General features: G+C 46.8%; 1 pseudogene; it reads left to right on the top strand.

Moving 5' to 3' along the window:
* Positions 1–202: 202 nt before the first annotated feature.
* Positions 203–341, top strand: LOC125555138 (small nucleolar RNA Z247; annotated as a pseudogene).
* Positions 342–23,421: the final 23,080 nt, after the last annotated feature.

Below are 23,421 nucleotides of genomic sequence, written 5' to 3'. Positions count from 1 at the left end.
CTCCAAGGAGGTGCTGGTCGCGGTCACCGCGATCACCACGGCGCGAACTCTGGGTGGCACTGGCGGGCATGTTCTCGTCCCAATCACTCAGTCGCGTCAACAACATCCAAACTGTGCTTATCAACGCGCAGAAGGGCAACCAGTCGGTCGCCTCCTACTTTGCCTACGTGGCCTCGCTGATGAACTCGCCGCCGCCGGCAAGCCTATCCAGGACGATGAGTTGATCTCGTACACCCTCCATGGGCTGGACGTCAACTACCAGCCGCTCGTTTCCGCCCTTGACGCCCGCGTCACGCCCGTCATCCTCGACAAGCTCTATGCCATGCTGAGTAACTTCGATCAGCGCATGGCCCAATTCCATGGCTCCTCCGATGGCTTCAATTCCTCTGCCAACGCTGCCTCTCGCGGTCGCGGTGGCAGCCCTCACTTGCGTGGATCTCCCCACAACAAGGGGTGGTCAGGAGGCTACAACAACGGTGGTGGCCGTTGGGGAACGTAGTATTTCAAAAAAATGCGATGATAATGCAAGATCTATCTAGGAGAAGCATACGAACGAGCGGGGAGAGTGTGTCCACGTGCCCTCGTAGACCGGAAGCGGAAGCGTTTAGTAACGCGGTTGATGTAGTCGAACGTCTTCGCGATCCAACCGATCCAAACACCGAATGTACGGCACCTCCGCGTTCAGCACACATTCAGCTCGATGACGTCCCTCGAGCTCTTGATCCAGTTGAGGCCAAGGGAGAGTTCCGTCAGCACGACGGCGTGGTGACGGTGACGATGAAGTTACCGGCGCAGCGCTTCGCCTAAGCACTACGGCGATATGACCGAGGTGTGTAACAGTGGAGGGGGGCACCACACGCGGCTAAGAGAAACTTGTGTGTCCTTTGGGATGCCCCCTCCCACGTATATAAAGGGGGGAGGAGGAGGAGGCCGACCTAAGGGGGCGCACGCCATGGGGAGTCCAACTAGTATTCCCAATCCTAGTTGGAATCCCCTTCCATCCAAGAGAGGGAGAAGGAGAGAAGGGGGAAGAGGGGAGAAGTGAAGAGCGGGCGCCGCCCGCCTCCCTAGTCCAATTTGGACTGGCCATGGGGGGGGCCTCCCTTGTGGCCCTCCTCTCCTTTCCACTAAGGCCCATGAAGGCCCATGAACTTCCCGGGGGGGGGGGGGGGGGTCCGAAAACCCCCGGTACTCCGAAACTTATCTGAAATTACCTGAACCATTCCAGTGTCCGAATGTAACCTTCCAATATATGAATCTTTATGTCTCGGCCATTTCGAGACTCCTCGTCATGTACGTGATCTCATCCGGGACTCCGAACAAACTTCGGTCATTAAATCACATAACTCACAATACAAATTGTCATCGAACGTTAAGCGTGCGGACCCTACGTGTTCGAGAACTATGTAGACATGACCGAGAGACATCTCCCGTCAATTACTAATAGCGGAACCTGGATGCTCATGTTGGCTCCTACATATTCTACGAAGCACTTTATCAGTCAAACTGCATAATGATACGTCTCCAACGTATCTATAATTTTTGATTGTTCCATGCTATTATATTTTCTGGTTTGGATGTTAATGGGCTTATTTATAAACTTTTATATTATTTTTGGGACTAACCTACTAACCCAAGGCCCAGTGCAAATTGCTATTTTTTGTGCCTATTTTTAGTGTTTCGCAGAAAAAGAATATCAAACGGAACCCACTATTTTGGAACCCACTATTTTGGAAGAGTGTCATGTTGGAAATATGCCCTAGAGGCAATAATAAAATGGTTATTATTATATTTCTTTGTTCATGATAATTGTCTATTGTTCATGCTATAATTGTGTTATCCGAAAATCGTAATACATGTGAGAATACATAGACCACAACACGTCCCTAGTGAGCCTCTAGTTGACTAGCTTGTTGATCAAAAGATAGTCATGGTTTCCTGACTATGGACATTGGATGTCATTGATAACGGGATCACATCATTAGGAGAATGATGTGATGGACAAGACCCAATCCTAAGCTTAGCTCAAAGATCGTGTAGTTCGTTTGCTGTAGCTTTTCTGAATGTCAAGTATCATTTCCTTAGACCATGAGATTGTGCAACTCCCGGATACCGTAGGAGTGCCTTGGGTGTGCCAAACGTCACAACGTAACTGGGTGACTATAAAGGTACATTACAGGTATCTCCGAAAGTGTCTGTTGGGTTGGCACGAATCGAGACTGGGATTTGTCACTCCGTATGATGGAGAGGTATCTCTGGGCCCACTCGGTAATGCATCATCATAATGAGCTCAAAGTGATCAAGTGATTGATCACGGGATCATGCATTACGGTACGAGTAAAGTGACTTGCCGGTAACGAGACTGAACAAGGTATTAGGATACCGATGATTGAGTCTCGGGCAAGTACCGTACCGATTGACAAAGGGAATTGTATACGGATTGATTGAATCCTCGACATCATGGTTCATCCGATGAGATCATCGTGGAGCATGTGGGAGCCAACATGGGTATCTAGATCCCGCTGTTGGTTATTGACCGGAGAGGCTTCTCGGTCATGTCTTCATGTCTCCCGAACCCGTAGGGTCTACACACTTAAGGTTCGGTGATGCTAGGGTTGTAGAGATATTAGCACACGGTAACCCTAAAGTTGTTTGGAGTCCCGGACAAGATCCCGGACGTCACGAGGAGTTCCGGAATGGTCCGGAGGTAAAGATTCATATATAGGAAGTCTAGTTTCGGCCATCGGGAAGGTTTCGGGGGTCACCGGTATTGTACCGGGACCACCGGAAGGGTCCCGAGGGTCCACCGGGTGGGGCCACCTATCCCGGAGGGCCCCATGGGCTGAAGTGGGAGGGGAACCAGCCCCTAGTGGGCTGGTGCACCCCCCCCTTGGGCCTCCCCTGCGCCTAGGGTTAGAAACCCTAGGGGTGGGGGCGCCACCCTTGCCTTGGGGGGCAAGGCACCCCCCTTGGCCGCCGCCCCCCTAGGAGATTGGATCTCCTAGGGCCGGCGCCCCCTAGGCACCCTATATATAGTGGGGGGGAGGGAGGGCTGCGCACCCAAGCCCCTGGCCTCTCCCTCTCCCTCCCGTGACACTCCTCCATCTCCCTTGCGCTTGGTGAAGCTCTGCCGAGATCACCGTTGCTTCCACCACCACGCCGTCGTGCTGCTGGATATTCATCAACCTCTCCTTCCCCCTTGCTGGATCAAGAAGGAGGAGACGTCTCCCAACCGTACGTGTGTTGAACGCGGAGGTGCCATCCGTTCGGCACTAGGTCATCGGTGATTTGAATCACATCGAGTACGACTCCATCAAGCCCGTTCTCTTGAACGCTTCCGCTCGTGATCTACAAGGGTATGTAGATGCACTCCTCTCTCCCTCGTTGCTAGATGACTCCATAGATTGATCTTGGTGATACGTAGAAAATTTTAAAATTCTGCTACGTTCGCCAACATGTCAACTATGCACACATGCGGATCGTGTTAAGAATATATTTTGTGATAGCTATATTGTTAAATTTGATTATGATCCTACATGTAATTATTATGAGAGAGGAAAATATGATTGTAGAAATTTTCATGTTACTAAATTACCTCTCGTTATGTTGAGATTGTTATCATTTCTTTCCGCTTCCTTGCATATGCTAGTTTTAGCTTGCCTTGATAATTTGTTTGCCTATAAGATGCCTATGCATAGGAAGTATGTTCGACTTAGATGTGTTCGTTACGTGTTTTATGATGCTCTCTTTGTGCTTCAATTAATGTCTTTCATGTGAGCATCATCGAAATTGTCAATGCTAGCTTAGGGGCGTTAAACGATAGCGCTTGTTGGGAGGCAACCCAATTTTATTTTTGTTTATTGCTTTTTGGTTCTGTTTAGTAATAAATAATTCATTTAGGCACTGTTTAGATGTTGTTTTATGCTTTTAATTAGTGTTTTTGCCAAGTAGAACCTTTGGGAAGACCTGGGGGAAGTTTTAGCGATCTTGCTGGAAAAAACAGAAACTTTAGCGCTCACGAGATTTGCTGCCATTTTTTACTGGGGAGTGAGATTAGGTTGACTCTTTTTGCAGATGATTAATAGAAAAATTCCTCACGTCCACCAATTTATTTCAGAATTTTTGGGATTACATAAGTATTCGAAACATACAGATTACTACAGACTGTTCTGTTTTTGACAGATTCTGTTTTTCGTGTGTTGTTTGCTTATTTTGATGCATCTATGGCTAGTATCGGAGGGTATGAACCATAGAGAAGTTGGAACAAAGTAGGTTTAACACCAATATAAATAAAGAATGATTTCATTACAGTACCTTAAGTGGTGGTTTGTTTTCTTATACTAACGGAGCTCATGAGAATTTCTATTGAGTTTTGTGTTGTGAAGTTTTCAAGTTTTGGGTAAAGATTTGATGGACAATGGAATAAGGAGTGGCAAGATCCCAAGCTTGGGGATGCCCAAGGCAACCCAAGGTAAAATTCAAGGACAACCAAAAGCCTAAGTTTGGGAATGCCCCAGAAGGCATCCCCTCTTTCGTCTTCTTCCATCGGTAACTTTACTTGAGGCTATATTTTTATTCACCACATGATATGTGTTTTGCTTGGAGCATCTTGTATGATTTGAGTCTTTGCTTTTTAGTTTACCACAATCATCCTTGCTGTACACACCTTTTGGGAGAGACACACATGAATTGGAATTTATTAGAATACTCTATGTGCTTCACTTATATCTTTTAAGCTAGATAATTTTGCTCTAGTGCTTTCCCTTATATCTTCTAGAGCACGGTGGTGGTTTTATTTTATAGAAATTATTGATCTCTCATGCTTAACTTATATTATTTTGAGAGTCCTTTAGAACAACATGGTAATTTTCTTTGTTTATGAAATTAGTCCTAATATGATATGGATGGGTATAATAAAAACTATCATAGAAAGTGCATTGAATACTATGAGAAGTTTGATACTTGGTAATTGTTTTGAGATATAAAGATGGTGATATTAGAGTGTGCTAGTTGAGTAGTTGTGAATTTGAGAAATACTTGTGTTGAAGATTGCAAGTCCCGTAGCATGCACGTATGGTAACCGTTGTGTTGGGGATATTACTACTAAATATAAACCGGCCATGAAGGGCCGGGTTATGCCTACAAGGAGTTAGTCATGTTTGAATCCCATGAAGACAAGAGGTATGGCGCTTTCCAAAGGAGATCTAACATGAAGGCCCAGGGTCCAAAGGCGGATTAGGGCCCGTAGATATAAACCGCCATATGATATTTAACTTATGTTGTAAGGCAAGGAAAGGTAGAAACTGAGCTGGGAACGTTTATGAGCCGGCCTCGGGATTCTGTAAACCGCCAGGCGTCAACCTGTGTATATAAAGCGACGACCCGGCGGCGGTTTAGGGACAGACAACAATAACTCAAGAGCCAGGAAAAGCGGATTCGCTCCTTGGTCATCGAAACCCTAGCAATTCCATCACAACTGGAGTAGGCTTTTACCTTCATCGTAAGGGGCCGAACCAGTATAATTCTTCGCGTCCCTTGTCCTCTTTAACCCCTTCATGCTAAACCGTCACGATGGCTCCACGACTAAGTCTTGTCACGAGGACATCTGCCGTGACAAAACCATGACAGTTGGCGCCCACTGTAGGGCTATCGCATGATGGTTTCGAGTTCTTGAAGGGCAGCTTTGAAGGACTCAGGGGATACGCTGTGGGCTGGATGACCAAGAGTCATCGCGGCAAGCTCTACATCGACGACGCGGGCTGGGGCCCCGAGGCCGGCTCGATTGTGTACGGGTATCGGGTCCCCTTTGGCGGAATACACATCTTCATCGGTAAGATCGGCGAACCGGGCCCTGAGCCGGACATCTGCACCGACATCATCGAGACGGCTCAGCGTGCAAAACCTGCCCGAGTTCAGCCTGCCGTAAAGCTGTTGGGGAACGTAGCATAAATTCAAAATTTTCCTACGTGTCACCAAGATCTATCTATGGATTCATCTAGCAAAGAGGGAGGAGTGGATCTACATACCCTTGTAGATCGCTAAGCGGAAGCGTTCAAGTGAACAGGGTTGATGGAGTCGTACTCGTTGTGATTCAAATCACCGATGATCCTAGCGCCGAACGGACGGCACCTCCGCGTTCAACACACGTACGGAACGGAGACGCCTCCCACGCCTTGATCCAGCAAGGAGGAGGGAGAGGTTGATGGAGATCCAGCAGCACGACGGCGTGGTGGAAGTAGCGGGATTCCAACAGGGCTTTGCTAAGCGCTGCGGGAGGAGGAAGATGTGTCACGGGAGGGAGAGAGAGGCGCCAGGCCTTAGGTATGTTTGCTCCTCCTTTTCCCCACTATATATAGGGCCAAGGGAGAGGGGGAGGCGCAGCCCTTGCCCCTTCCTCCAAGGAAGGGTGCGGCCAAGGGTGGGGAGGAGTCCATCCTCCCCAAGGCACCTCGGAGGTGCCTTCCCCTTTTAGGACTCTCCTCTTTTTCCCATCTCTTGGCGCATGGGCCTCTTGGGGCTGGTGCCCTTGGCCCATATAGGCCAAGGCACACCCCCTACAGCCCATGTGGCCCCCCGGGGCAGGTGGCCCCACCCGGTGGACCCCCGGGACCCTTCCGGTGGTCCCGGTACAATACCGGTGACCCCGAAACTTGTCCCGACGGCCGAAATAGCACTTCCTATATATAATTCTTTACCTCCGGACCATTCCGGAACTCCTCGTGACGTCCAGGATCTCATCCGGGACTCCGAACAACTTTCGGGTTACCGCATACTAATATCTCTATAACCCTAGCGTCACCGAAACTTAAGTGTGTAGACCCTACGGGTTCGGGAGACATGCAGACATGACCGAGACGACTCTCCGGTCAATAACCAACAGCGGGATCTGGATACCCATGTTGGCTCCCACATGTTCCACGATGATCTCATCGGATGAACCATGATGTCAAGGACTTAATCAATCCCGTATACAATTCCCTTTGTCTATCGGTATGTTACTTGCCCGAGATTCAATCGTCGGTATCCAATACCTGGTTCAATCTCGTTACTGGTAAGTCTCTTTACTCGTTCCGTAACACATCATCCCGTGATCAACTCCTTGGTCACATTGCGCATATGATGATGTCCTACCGAGTGGGCCCAGAGATACCTCTCCGCTTACACGGAGTGACAAATCCCAGTCTCGATTCGTGCCAACCCAACAGACACTTTCGGAGATACCTGTAATGTACCTTTATAGCCACCCAGTTACGTTGTGACGTTTGATACACCCAAAGCATTCCTACGGTATCCGGGAGTTGCACGATCTCATGGTCTAAGGAAATGATACTTGACATTAGAAAAGCTTTAGCATACGAACTACACGATCTTTGTGCTAGGCTTAGGATTGGGTCTTGTCCATCACATCATTCTCCTAATGATGTGATCCCGTTATCAACGACATCCAATGTCCATGGTCAGGAAACCGTAACCATCTATTGATCAACGAGCTAGTCAACTAGAGGCTCACTACGGACATGGTGTTGTCTATGTATCCACACATGTATCTGAGTTTCCTATCAATACAATTATAGCATGGATAATAAATGATTATCATGAACAAGGAAATATAATAATAACCAATTTATTATTGCCTCTAGGGCATATTTCCAACAGTCTCCCACTTGCACTATAGTCAATAATCTAGTTCACATCGCCATGTGATTAACACTCACAGGTCACATCGCCATGTAACCAACATCCAAAGAGTTTACTAGAGTCAATAATCTAGTTCACATCACTATGTGATTAACACTCAATGAGTTCTGGGTTTGATCATGTTGCTTGTGAGAGAGGTTTTAGTCAACGGGTCCAAACCTTTCAGATCCGTGTGTGCTTTACAAATCTCTATGTCATCTCCTAGATGTAGCTACCACGCTCTATTTGGAGCTATTCCAAACAACTGTTCTACTTGGAGCTATTCTAAATTGTTGCTCCATTATATGCATCCGGTATCTCTACTCAGAGCTATCCGGATAGGTGTTAAGCTTGCATCGACGTAACCCTTTACGACGAACCCCTTTTACCACCTCCATAACCGAGAAACTTCCTTAGTCCACTAGTTACTAAGGATAACTTTGACCGCTGTCCTGTGATCTATTCATGGATCACTCTTGTACCCCTTGACTGACTCATGGCAAGGCACACTTCAGGTGCGGTACATAGCATAGCATACTGTAGAGCCTACGTCTTAAGCATAGGGGACGACCTTCGTCTTTTCTCTCTATTCTACCGTGGTCGAGCTTTAAGTCTTAACTTCATACCTTACAGCTCAGGCAAGAACTCCTTCTTTGACTGATCCATCTTGAACACCTTCAAGATCATGTCAAGGTATGTGCTCATTTGAAAGTACCATTAAGCATTTTGATCTATCCTTATAGATCTTGATGCTCAATATTCAAGTAGCTTAATCCAGGCTTTCCATTGAAAAACACTTTCCAAATAACCCTATATGCTTTCCAGAAATTCTATGTCATTTCTGATCAACAATATGTCAACAACATATACTTATCAGAAATTCGATAGTGCTCCCACTCACTTCTTTGGAAATACAAGTTTCTCATAAACTTTGTATAAACCCAAAATCTTTGATCATCATCAAAGCATACATTCCAACTCCGAGATGCTTACTCCAGTCCTCAGAAGGATTGCTGGAGCTTTGCATACTTATTAGCATCTTTCAGGATTGACAAAACCTTCCGGTTGTATCACATACAACCTTTCCTCAAAAATTGTCGAGGAAACAATGTTTTGACATCCTATCTGCAAGATTTCATAAATAATGCAGTGATCGCTAACATAATTCTAACAGACTCTTAGCATCGCTACGAGTGAGAAAATCTCACCGTAGTCAACTCCTTGAACTTGTCAGAAAACATCTTAACGACAAGTCGAGCTTTCTTAATGGTGACATTTACCATCATTGTCCATCTTCCTTTTAAAATCCATCTGCACTCAATAGCCTTACGACCATCAAGTAGTTCTTCCAAAGTCTACACTTTGTTTTCATACATGGATCCTCTCTCGGATTATATGGCCTCAAGCCATTTATCGGAATCCAGGCCCACCATCGCTTCTCCATAGCTCATAGGTTCATTGTTGTCTAGCAACATGACTTCCAAGACAGGATTACGTACCACTCTGAAGTAGTACGCATCCTTGTCATCCCACGAGGTTTGGGAGTGACTTGATCCGAAGTCTCATGATCAATATCATAAGCTTCCACTTCAATTGGTGTAGGTGCCACAGGAACAACTCTTTGTGCCCTGCTATACACTAGTTGAAGTGACGGTTCAATAACCTCATCAAGTCTCCACCATCCTCCCACTCAATTCTTTCGAGAGAAACTTTTCCTCGAGAAAGGACCTGATTCTAGAAACAATCCCTTATTGCTTTCGAATCTGAGACAGGAGGTATACCCAACTGTTTTGGGTGTCCTATGAAGATGCATTTATCCGCTTTGGGTTCGAGCTTATCAGCCTGAAACTTTTTCACATAAGCGTCGCAGCCCAAACTTTTAAGAAATGACAGCTTAGGTTTCTCTAAACCATAGTTCATACGGTGTCATATCATCGGAATTACGTGGTGCCCTATTTAAAGTGAATGTGGTTGTCTCTAATGCCTAACCCATAAACTATTGTGGTAATTTGATAAGAGACATCATGGTATGCATCATATCCAATAGGGTGCAGTTATGATGTTCGGACACACCATCACACTATGGTGTTCCAGGCTGTATTAGTTGTGAAACAATTTCCACAATGTCTTAATTCTGTGCCAAACTCGTAATTCAGATATTCATCTCTATGATCATATCATAGATCTTTTATCCTCTTGTCACGACGATCTTTCAACTTCACCCTGAAATTACTTGAACCTTTCAATAATTCAGACTCGTGATTCATCAAGTAAATATACTCAACATCTACTCAAGTCATCTGTGAAGTAAGAACATAACGATATCCACTACATGCCTCAGCACTCATTGGACTACACACATCAAAATGTATTACTTCCAACAATTTGCTTTCTAGTTCCATTTCACTTAAACCGAGGCTTTCAGTCATCTTGCCCATGTGGTATGATTTGCATGTCTCAAGTGATTCAAAATCAAGTGAGTCCAAACGATCCATCTGCATGGAGTTTCTTCATGCATATACACCACTAGACATGGTTCGCATGTCTCAAACTTTTCAAAAACGAGTGAGCCCAAAGATCCATCATCATGGAGCTCCTTCATGCGTTTTATACTGATATGACTTATGTGGCAGTGCCACAAGTAGGTGGTACTATCATTACTATCTTTTGGCATGAACATGTGTATCACTATGATCGAGATTCAATAAACCATTCATTTTAGGCGTAAGACCATTGAAGGTATTATTCAAATAAACAGAGTAACCATTATTCTCCTTAAATGAATAACCGTATTGCGATAGACATAATCCAATCATGTCTATGCTCAACGCAAACACCAATCTCGATGGTAGAGGGAGCGTGTGATGCTTGATCATATCAACATTGGAGACACTTCCAACACATATCGTCAGCTCACCTTTAGCTAGTCTCCGTTTATTCCGTAGCTTTTATTTCGAGTTACTAACATTTAGCAACTGAACCGGTATCTAATACCCTGGTGCTACTAGGAGTACTAGTAAAGTACACATCAACACAATGTATATCCAATATACTTCTATCGACCTTGCCAACCTTCTAATCTACCAAGTATCTAGGGTAATTCTGCTCCAGTGGCTGTTCCCCTTATTACAGAAGCACTTAGTCTCGGGTTTGGGTTCAACCTTGGGTTTCTTCACTAGAGCAGCAGCTGAATTGCTGTTTCATGAAGTATCCCTTCTTGCCCTTGCCCTTCTTGAAACTAGTGGTTTCATCAACCATCAACAATTGATGCTCCTGCTTGATTTCTACTTTCGTGGTGTCAAACATCGTGAATATCTCAAGGATCATCATATATGTCCCTGATATATTATAGTTCTACACGAAGCTCTAGCAGCTTGGTGGTAATGACTTCGGAGAAACATCACTATCTTATCTGGAAGATCAACTCCCACTTGATTCAAATGATTGTTGTACTCAGACAATCCGAGCACAAGCTCAACAATTGAGCTTTTCTCCTTAGTTTGCAGGTTAAGAAAATCGTCGGAGGTCTTATACCTCTTGACGTGGGCATGAGCCTGAAATCCCAATTTCAGCCCTCGAAACATCTCATATGTTTCGCGACGTTTCAAAACATCTTTGGTGCCTCAATTCTAAACCATTTAACTGAACTATCATGTAGTTATCAAAATGTGTATGTCAGATGTTCGCAACATCCACAGACGACGTTCGAGGTTCAACACACCGAGCGGTGCATTAAGGCCATAAGCCTTCTATGAAGCAATGAGGACAATCCTCAGTTTACGGACCTAGTCCGCATAATTGCTACTATCAACTTTCAACTAATTTTTTTTCTCTAGGAACATAACTAAACAGTAGAACTAAAGCGCGAGCTACGACATAATTTGCAAAATCCTTTTGACTATGTTCAGAATAATTAAGTTCATCTTATGAACTCCCACTTAAATAGACATCCCTCTAGTCATCTAAGTGATTACATGATCCGAGTGAACTAGGCCGTGTCCGATCATCACGTGAGACGGACTAGTCAACGTCGGTGAACATCATCATGTTGATCGTATCTACCATACGACTCATGCTCAACCTTTCAGTCTCTGTGTTCCGAGGCCATGTCTGTACATGCTAGGCTCGTCAAGTTAACCCCAAGTGTTTTTGCTGTGTTCCGAGGCCATGTCTGTACATGCTAGGCTTGTCAACACCCATTGTATGTGAACGTAAGGATCTATCACACCCGATCATCACGGCGTGCTTCGAAACGATGAACTGTAGCAACGGTGCACAGTTAGGGGAGAACACTTCTTGAAATTTTTAATGAGGGATCATCTTGTTTACTACCGTCGTTCTAAGCAAATAAGATGTATAAACATGATAAACATCACATGCAATCAAATAATAGTGACATGATATGGCCAATATCATATAGCTCCTTTGATCTCCATCTTGGGGCTCCATGATCATCTATTACAAGAACATGATCAATCTCATACATCACATATATCATTCATCACATCCTTTTGGCCATATCACATCACATAGCATACCCTGCAAAAACAAGTTAGACGTCCTCTAATTGTTGTTTGCATGTTTTACGTGGCTGCTATGGGTTTCTAGCAAGAACGTTCCTTACCTACGCAAAGACCACAACGTGATATGCCAATTGCTATTTACCCTTCATAAGGACCCTTTTCATCGAATCCGATCCGACTAAAGTGGGAGAGACAGACACCCGCCAGCCACCTTATGCAACTAGTGCATGTTTGTCGGTGGAACCGGTCTCACGTAAGAGTACGTGTAAGGTTGGTCCGGGCCGCTTCATCCCACAATACCGTCAAATCAAGATAAGACTAGTAACGACAAGCATATTGAACAAAATCAACGCCCACAACTACTTTGTGTTCTACTCGTGCATAGAATCTACGCATAGACCGAGCTCATGATGCCACTGTTGGGGAACGTAGCATAAATTCAAAATTTTCCTACGTGTCACCAAGATCTATCTATGGAGTCATCTAGCAATGAGGGAGGAGTGGATCTACATACCCTTGTAGATCGCTAAGCGGAAGCGTTCAAGTGAACGGGGTTGATGGAGTCGTACTCGTCGTGATTCAAATCACCGATGATCCTAGCGCCGAACGGACGGCACCTCCGCGTTCAACACACGTACAGAACGGAGACGTCTCCCACGCCTTGATCCAGCAAGGAGGAGGGAGAGGTTGATGGACATCCAGCAGCACGACAGCGTGGTGGAAGTAGCGGGATTCCAACAGGGCTTCGCTAAGCGCTGCGGGAGGAGGAAGATGTGTCACGGGAGGGAGAGGGAGGCGCCAGGCCTTAGGTATGTTTGCTCCTCCTTTTCCCCACTATATATAGGGCCAAGGGAGAGGGGGAGGCGCAGCCCTTGCCCCTTCCTCCAAGGAAGGGTGCGGCCAACGGTGGGGAGGAGTCCATCCTCCCCAAGGCACCTCGGAGGTGCCTTCCCCTTTTAGGACTCTCCTCTTTTTCCCATCTCTTCGCGCATGGGCCTCTTGGGGCTGGTGCCCTTGGCCCATATAGGCCAAGGCACACCCCCTACAGCCCATGTGCCCCCCCGGGGCAGGTGGCCCCACCCGGTGGACCCCCGGGACCCTTCCGGTGGTCCCGGTACAATACCGGTGACCCCGAAACTTGTCCCGATGGCCGAAATAGCACTTCCTATATATAATTCTTTACCTCCGGACCATTCCGGAACTCCTGTGATGTTCGGGATCTCATCCGGGACTCCGAACAACTTTCGGGTTACCGCATACTAATATCTCTATAACCCTAGCGTCACCGAAACTTAAGTGTGTAGACCCTACGGGTTCGGGAGACATGCAGACATGACCGAGACGACTCTCCGGTCAATAACCAACAGCGGGATCTGGATACCCATGTTGGCTCCCACATGTTCCACGATGATCTCATCGGATGAACCACGATGTCAAGGCCTTAATCAATCCCGTATACAATTCCCTTTGTCTATCGGTATGTTACTTGCCCGAGATTCGATCGTCGGTATCCAATACCTAGTTCAATCTCGTTACCGGTAAGTCTCTTTACTCGTTCCGTAACACATCATCCCGTGATCAACTCCTTGGTCACATTGCGCATATGATGATGTCCTACCGAGTGGGCCCAGAGATACCTCTCCGCTTACACGGAGTGACAAATCCCAGTCTCGATTCGTGCCAACCCAACAGACACTTTCGGAGATACCTGTAATGTACCTTTATAGCCACCCAGTTACGTTGTGACGTTTGATACACCCAAAGAATTCCTACGGTATCCGGGAGTTGCACGATCTCATGGTCTAAGGAAATGATACTTGACATTAGAAAAGCTTTAGCATACGAACTACACAATCTTTGTGCTAGGCTTAGGATTGGGTCTTGTCCATCACATCATTCTCCTAATGATGTGATCCCGTTATCAACGACATCCAATGTCCATGGTCAGGAAACCGTAACCATCTATTGATCAACGAGCTAGTCAACTAGAGGCTCACTAGGGACATGGTGTTGTCTATGTATCCACACATGTATCTGAGTTTCCTATCAATACAATTATAGCATTGATAATAAATGATTATCATGAACAAGGAAATATAATAATAACCAATTTATTATTGCCTCTAGGGCATATTTCCAACAAAAGCATCCCTTCGTGGGAGTCATCCACGGAGCGGAATCTGAGGATAGATCAGTATCTGGTGGCGAAACCGTCGTCTACTCTGACGATGAGTCTTCAATCGGAGAGACCGAGTCGCTGTGTCAGCTGCATGATGGTCGGATTAGTGGCGGTTCCGATGGCGACAGTATTCCGGACCTCTCTGATCCGCCGAGCCGAGTTGCGATCTTCATGGCCAGTACACAATCGGTGCAGCATTATTCTACCATTGTAGCGGTGATTTGTGGATCAGCAGCTGCAACACCAGCCGGGGCTGGGGGCTCTGCACCACCGCTGGCTCAGGCTTTGTCCGATTTATTCGACACTTTGGCAACGTTGCAAGCAGCTGAGGTTAATCCGGCAGATCAGGACCGGCATATCGCAGAGATTGCAAAGGTGAAGGATCAGATAGCTCAAGCTAAGGTAGATCTGCCAGCAGAGAACAGCAGGATGGCCGCAGAGCGGGCCGAGTTAGAGGCACAGGCTTATCGGCTCATGCTGGATTAGAGCGCATCAAATGATGTCATGAGGAGAAGGTACCGGTCTCACCTACCTCCCGTTTACAAGGGAAGGAATCTCTTTAACACACCAGGAGCAGGAACCAGCAACCAGCCGGTGGTAAACCGAGCGGAGGCACCTGGAACGAGGGCACCGGTTCAGCCGTGCGCGACGGATCCGCCTCGTCAGAACAATATCCTACCACAACACGTCTCAACGCCTCTGGGTCATTACTCTAACCCGTTGGATAACATCGTTGCCGCCGCTTCACGATTGGCAGCTCTCCCGATCAAGGGCGAGTCTCCAGTAGCATTTGAAACACGACGGGCTACAAAGCTCCTTCAGACGGCTTTGTCCCAACAGCAGGCTTATTCGCACAGTCGTGAGAGGATTCATTCCACCCCGCGCCCAAGTCAGAGCTACGGCAGGCATATTGATGAACCGGCTATATCAAGCAGTGCGCGAAACCGTAACCCGCCGTGAGGGCATAACCCGGCAGGTGGCGGTGCTAATGCCCAGGATGTGGTGGATCATGGTCGAGCACATCGAGAAGCCGAGTTAGCAGCGCAGCACGCAGCTCGTCAGCTTACTCCGGTTCGTCCGACCACTTCAGTGGAACCAGGTGTGGTTTTTAGTTCTTTGGGGGTGCCATGTCTCACCCCGTCCTTAAGCAATGTGCGGCTGCCCAAGGTTTTCAAATGTCCTCGTAAGGTGCCCAATTACACTGCTTATTTACCCCCTGAATCATGGGTCGAGAGCTATGAGATGGCGATGGAGATGCTGGATGTGGATGATGCGGCATGTGCCAAGTACTTCACCATGATGCTGGAAGGAACAGCGTACCTGGCTGAAAAGTTTACCAGCTAACTCCATTGGATCATGGGCTGAGTTAAAAAGTCGGTTTATCCAGAATTTCAAAGATACATGTAAGCAACCCATGTCAATTGTGGACCTAGCCGCCTGTGTTCAAGAGGATGGGTAGTCTACAACCCATTGGGTAAAGCGAGTCTCAGCTATTTTGCATTCATCAGACCGCATCAATGCTGATACAACAATCTTGACGTTGGAAGGCAATTGCCGGTTTACGCTGTTGAAATTGAAGTTGGGAAGGCTCAAGCGTCACTTCAATGACATGGCAACGCTTATGGCAGCTCTGGTTAAGTATGCCGATTCAGACAGTACCAAGGACCCTAAGTCTGAGATGAAAAGCCGGGGAAGGGAAAGAAGAATGGCGGTGCCAAGGGGCAGCAGCATAACCCGACGGGTCATGGGAACAACGGTAAGCGCAAGGAGGATAATAGCTTGGACTTTGTGGATAACACCAACACCCAGGATAATGGTCAGCGCCACAAGGGTAAACCGCCCCAGCGGGGTGGAGAATCAGGTCCCAATCTTGAGCGCCTGTTAAATCAACCTTGCCCAAAGCATGGGTCAAAAGAAAGGCCAGCTGCGCACCTTTGGAAGGATTGCTTCATTATGCGGGAGTTAAAAAATTCAAATCTCTTTCAATACGACCATGGACCGCCCGGTGGTTCAGGAGGCGGTTTTCATGGGCCGGGTTATGGTGGAGGCGGTTCCGGTTCAGGATTTCAAGGCAATCAAACCGGACATGGCAATCAAGGCAGTCAGGGTAACCAGGGCGGTTATAATCATCAGGGGGGCAGCAGCAGCAACAATCGGGTTATCAGAGTAATCCGAAGCAGTTGAATTGTGGGAAGTACCATATTTTCACCACTAGCCTATGTAAACGTGATCAGAAGCTGCATAAGAGGGCAGTAAACTCTGTTGAACCGGCGGTGCCCCGTTATCTACGCTGGTCTAAACAACCATTTTGTGGAGTCGAGAGGATCATCCACCTCAGGTTGATAATCCGGGTCATCTGGCCTTAGTGGTGGCACCTCAGGTTGGGGGGTATAAGTTCACCAAGGTACTCATGGATAGAGGGAGCAGTATCAATATCCTTTACTATGAAACCTTGCGTCACATGGGGTTGACAGATAAAAATCTTAAACTGCCGAACACCTTTTTTCATGGTGTGGTGCATGGTAAATCGGTGTACCCAGTTGGTAAGATAGCTCTAGAGGTGGCTTTTGGAGACGATCATGATGCAAGATCAGAAACGTTGACTTTTGAAGTAGTAAAAATCAAGAGCCCATATCATGCCCTGTTTGGACGGCCGGCTTTTGCTAAGTTCATGGCAAGGCCCTCTTATGTTTATTTGTAGCTTAAGATGCCGGGTCATAAGGGGACCATCACAGTGCACGGGAGCCGGAAGATCGCTTTGGAATTTGAAGAAGGTGATGCGGCCTATGCCGAGTCGTTTTGTGCAACAGAGGAGTTGAAGTTCTACAAAGACAATGTTGATCCGGTAGAGCATGATCCGGCTTTGAAGTTTAAATCGGCTGAGGAGACTAAGTTGGTTGACTTTGTTCCTAGTGACTCATCCAGGCAGTTCAACATCAGTGCTAACCTGGATCCGAAATAGGAAAGCGCGCTCGTCAAGTTCATCCGTGAGAACCAGGACATCTTTGCACGGAAACCTTCTGATATGCCAGGTGTATCGAGGGAACTCACTGAGCACACTCTCAATATAGATCCTAAGTTTAAACTGGTCAGGCAGTTTCTCCACCGCTTCAAGGAAGAAAGGCGCAAGGCTATTGGTGAGGAGGTAGCCCGGCTTTTGGTAGCCGGGTTTATTGTGGAGGTTTTTCACCCTGAGTGGCTAGCTAATCCGGTGCGGGTACTTAAGAAAAATGGCACTTGGCATATGTGTGTGGACTACACGGATTTGAACAAGGCATGTCCAGCTGATCCCTTTGCTCTCCCTCGTATTGGTCAAATCATCGATGCAACGGCGGGTTGTGACCGTTTGTGTTTTCTGGACGCTTATTCTGGTTATCATCAGATCAAAATGGGAGTTAAGGACCAGGAGAAGGCAGCTTTCATAACTCCCTTTGGAGCCTTCTGCTGTGTATCTATGCCTTTTGGGCTCAAGAGTGCCCAAGCGATTTATCAGCGCTGTGTACAGAATTGTCTTCATAATCAGATTGGGCGCAATGTTCATGCTTATGTGGATGATATTGTGGTGAAGTCCAGAAAGGAGGAAACATTGATAGATGACTTGAAGGAGACTTTTGATAACCTCCGGGTTTATAAGATGATGCTTAATCTGGCCAAATGTGTCTTTGGTGTACCGGCAGGCAAACTTTTTGGTTTTCTGGTGTCTAACAGGGGCATTGAAGCTAATCCGGAGAAGATCACAGCTATTACGTCTCTGGCTAAACCGGCATGTATTAACGATGTTCAGCGGCTGGCGGGTCGTATTCCAGCATTGAGCCGATTTATCAGCCGTTTGGGAGAAAAGGCAATCCCTCTGTATCAGATGATGAAGAAGAAAGACCATTTCGTCTGGAGTGATGCTGCCAATGAAGCCTTTGAGAGTTTAAAGCGGCAGTTAGCTGAATTGCCTATCCTTGCTGCTCCTGTTGATAAAGAGCCCTTGTTTCTATATGTGGCTACTAATGCCCGGACTGTTAGTGTGGCTATTGTTGTGGAGCACAAGGAGGCTGGAAAGGAGTATCCGGTTCAATGGCCGGTTTATTATATCAGTGAGGTGCTTATTGAGTCCAAGCAGAGGTACCCACATTGGCAAAAACTGGTGTATGGGGTTTTCATGGCAAGCCGGAAGCTCAAGCATTATTTTCAGGGTCATCCTATCACGGTGGTCAGTTCTACCCCCTTGGGGGATATCATCCAAAACAGGGAAGCAACTGGCCGGGTCGCCAAGTGGGCTATTGACCTTGGACCTCACGGGTTAAAATATATACCTCGTATAGCAATCAAGTCCCAAGCACTTGTGGATTTTGTCAACGACTAGACAGAGTTGCAGGCACCGGAGGAAAAGCCAGACAACACTTATTGGACCACTCATTTTGATGGGTCCAGACAATTGGAGGGCTCGGGGGCTGGAGTCATATTAACTTCCCCATGAGGTTATAAGTTTCGTTATGTTCTACGTTTAATGTTCCCTTGCACTAACAATGCATATGAATATGAGTGAGGGAGTCCTGGACTAAGGGGTCCTCGGGCGTCCGGCCTATTATCCATGGGCCGGACTGATGGGCTATGAAGACATGAAGGCCGAAGACTGCACCGTGTCCGGATTGGGCTCTACTTGGCATGGAAGGCAAGCTTGGCGACCGAAGATTCTTATGTAACCGACTCCATGTAAACCCTAGATTCCCTCAGTGTCTATATAAACCGAGGGGGATGGTTCGGAAAGGACACCACATATACTCATTACCATACCCACATAGGCTAGACTTCTAGGGTTTAGCCATTACGATCTCGTGGTAGATCAACTCTTGTAATATTCATATGCATCAAGATCAATCAAGCAGGAAGTAGGGTATTACCTCCATAGAGAGGGCCCGAACCTGGGTAAATATCGTGTCCCCCGTCTCCTATTACCATCGATCCTAGACGCACAATTTGGGACCCCCTAACCGAGATCCGCCAGTTTTGACACCGACATTGGTGCTTTCATTGAGAGTTCCACTGTGCCATCGACGAAAGGCTCGATGCCTCGCCTTGTCATTAAAGACAACATTACCACAGGGGTAGTTTTGGCCTCGGGCCAAACCCTCCGGCTGGGCGACTTTACTATGATCGCCCGTTCGACCTCGGAACCGATGATGACCTCTCGGGCCATCGAAAATCCCCTTCGCATCAACTCCGAGCACTCCAAGCAGATGGATCCGGTTGAGTTCTCGTCCTTAAAACGAGCTCCTAGATCGCATCGCCGCTTTGGGAATCGGCACAGATTACGATCAGATTGGGCCTAAAACCGATTAGGGAGAAACCGAAACTCCACCAGTCACCCACCAGATCGCGGCAGTCCTGGAGCAGGACGACGAGTCTTCTTCTATATTGAAGACGGACTTTGTTCGGGTTGCCATTCACGAAGATCCGGATACTCACCCGCAAAAGGAAGCAACCAGCCCTCCGAACATAGCATCGGACGGCGGTTCCAAACAATCAGAAGATATTCTGGAACCCGGACTATCTAGTCCAGAAGGTCGTCGGACTCCGGACAATTGGTTAGGTCGGGGTTCGGATTTAATTCCACCCACCCACCCAGACATAGAGGCTCTCATGAGCATAAAACAACAATCTCAGGAGAAGTTCCACCACTTTTGGGCCAGATTCCTCCTTGTCAAGGACAAGGTAAAAGATTGTCGTGACGAGGACGCAATATCAGCGTTCTGCAAAAACTGTGCGGACGAAGGAATCCTCAACGCCATCAATCGCTGCCGCATACTAAAATTTGCTGACTTAGCAACCATTGTACAAAAATACTGTGCGATGGAAAGAGCCTGGGAAACTCGGGCAGCTTGCTGGGAACCACCAGCCCCAACCCAACTTCCCCTACAGGCGAAAAAGGCGTACCCTCGTGGAATGCCGAATCCAACAGTCAAAAAACACAAAGCCACTATAAGGCACGACACTGTTCTGGAAGGGTGGGTCGATGGCCCATGCAAAATACATACAACAACATATACCGTGGCAACCCACAGCCTTAGAGCATGTTGGAAATTGTGACAGGTAGCCAAGAGCGGCGAGGACATCCTTATCAAGGACGCCCCAGAACAACACCCCCAAGATGACGACGACCCAAGAGTATTGACAGTCTTAAAGACATTCGCTTCAAATAACAAGCTCAACAGGTGTCTGGCACTTTGGATTCCAAGGATCCACTCATGGCACCATATCAACGAGAGGTAGACATAGTGGCGGGTCATTTCAAGGGTTATCAGGTTGACCATATAGATCGGCGAAAGAATGAAGCGGCGGACGCTTTAAGTCGCTTAGGCTCTCAATGTAAACCGGTGCCGCCCAATGTCTTTCTGGATGTGCTACATAATCCGTCGGTCAAGTTACCTACGGAGGAGGATTTGGCTGTTCCTGACCCGGAGGCTCAGTTAGTGGCATCTCTTCATGTTATCCTGGATTGGACAGTCCCATACTTGGCGTATATGAACCGGGGTGAGTTACCGGAGGATGAAACTTTGGCCCGTCAGATAATCCAGCGACCCAAGTCAATGACCATTATCAATGGGGAGTTGCATCATTGCAGTGTAACAGGGGCGTTTTAGCATTGTGTATCTCCTCAGGAAGGCTGTGAGATCTTGTGTGAGATCCACGAAGGAGATTGTGGTCACCACGCCGGTTCAAAATCCTTGGTAGCTAAGGCTTTTCGGCACGGCTTCTATTGGTTGACAGCTCATGCTGACGCTAAGGATTTAGTAAAGCGGTGTGATGGGTGTCAGAAGTTTGCATGCCGCGCTCATGTTCTGGCTCAAGAATTAAGGATGATTCCAATCACTTGGCCATTTGCAACTTGGGGGCTGGATATGGTTGGGCCCTTTAAGAGGTCCAAGGATAAGAAGACCCACCTTTTGGTGGCCATTGATAAGTTCACCAAGTGGGTGGAGGTAGAGTCAGACAGTAAGTGTGATGCAGCTATGGCGGTTCAATTCATCAAAAAGGTGATATTCCGTTTTGTTTTTCCACACAACATCTTAACCGATAATGGTACTAATCTGTCCAAAGGTGCTATGGAAGAATTTTGTCAATGTGAGCACATCCGGCTTGACGTGTCATCAGTGGCTCACCCCCAATCTAATGGTCAAGCAGAGAGAGCCAATCAAGAGATTTTGAGAGGCATCAAGCCCCGGCTTATGGTTCCTTTAAAGCGGACGCCGGGTTGTTGGGTGGAGGAGTTACCTTCTGTGTTATGGAGCATCAATACCACACCAAACAGATCTACGGGTTAGTCACCTTTCTTCATGGTCTACGGAGCAAAGGCGATTCTCCCTAGTGACATCTGTCATGACTTGCCCCATGTGGGGGCTTATGTTGAAGCTGATAATGCGAAAGCATGTCAGGACTCACTAGACCTGTTAGATGAGGAGCGTGATCTTGCAGCGGCTCGTTCGGCGAATTACCAGCAAGACCCACGTTGTTATCACAGCCGCCGGGTTAAAACCAGAACTTTCCAAGAAGGCGATCTGGTTCTCCGGCTCATTCAGGATCAGACTGATATGCACAAGTTGTCCCCACCTTGGGAAGGACCTTTTTTGGTCAGCAAAACTCTGCACAACAGGTCATACTACCTTATCGATGTTCGAGAGCACAAGGACTCACGTAAATCGGAGGAGGAGATCCAACGGCCGTGGAATATAGCTCATCTTCGGCCTTACTATACTTGAGCCACAGGCTCTTCTTATGTACATATTTATGACAATGTATATATTATGATCAATATAATAAACCGGAGCCTCAGCTAAAGCGGGGTCTGTGTTGTTTTTCTTACATCATGTGTGGTTACATGGGGGCTTCTGTTTATAAAGCGGAGTTCTATTTCCCATTGATCCGGCTTATAATGCCACATATATCAAAGGAAATCACTTGGGGGCTTGGTCGTATTTGAACCATAGCTACACCTCTTGATCGGCATAAGGCCATTAGGGAAATCACTTGGGGCTTGGTTGTATTTGAACCATAGCTACACCTCTTGATCGGCTTAAGGCCAAAAGGAAATCATGTGGGGCGAAAGAGAGTGTTGCAACAGCACAACTTAAACATAGGCACCCACCCAAATGTTGCTTGGGGGCTCTTTGCTTTTCAAAGAACAAACAACTTACACCCTTGCAATAGGCTATCAAGCCAGGCTTGGAAGCCAGGTGTATTCACCTAAAACCCCGGGTTATCCTGCCTTTTTAAGTAAGCCACTCCGTCCAGGTAATCCTGGTATAACCCACGGAACGTTTGACAAGTCAATCTCATAGACCCTGAACTTGTCAAAGTTAAAACGACGACTGGTTAATGTGAGGTCCATCTTAAAAGGCTTCGAAAAATGGTTTAACTCAATGGCCTGGTAGCACATGAAAAGCCTCGATTTAGGGCCTGGCAGCCCATGAAAAGCCTTGCATGTTTTTTTGTGTTTTTATTTGACATGTTTTTTCTCCTTCGGTGAGATTATCTTATGTTAAACCGGCGTTTATTGACCCGGGTTGGCTTTCAACGATAAGTTGTTAGTACATGATCAAGTATAATCCGGCGTTTGTTGACCCGGTCTGGTTTTGACTACAAGTCACCAGCATTATATATGAATACACTGGTGTTTATTATAACCCGGTACGGTTTTATCATAAACCGGCAAACATGGAAGGAGTTATCAATACTCAAGATTGGGGTTATCGCCCTTAATATGCAAAAGTTGGTCAACCAATGGTGTGATTCAATATCATAGGTATCATCTCTTTCATCTTTGATTATTTTCAAAGTACATCATTGGTTATAAACCCCGGCTATATATTTGGGCATCATGACCCGTCCAGCGGTAAACCGCCAGGACACTTTCAATTCCTTGTATGCAGGAACAGCTTGAATAACACTGCTACGGATTATGAACATAATATATTCTCAAGCAGGATGGATTAACAGTATCATGCAACATAAATAGGCATGATGACATAACACATCAAGTATTTTGAACTAGCC

This window comes from Triticum urartu, chromosome 4A (genome assembly GCF_056163025.1).
Source record: "Triticum urartu cultivar PI428250 chromosome 4A, HENAU_Tu73, whole genome shotgun sequence".
In the NCBI taxonomy this organism is placed as follows: domain Eukaryota; kingdom Viridiplantae; phylum Streptophyta; class Magnoliopsida; order Poales; family Poaceae; genus Triticum; species Triticum urartu.
This window is presented reverse-complemented; position numbering and strand designations above follow the sequence as displayed.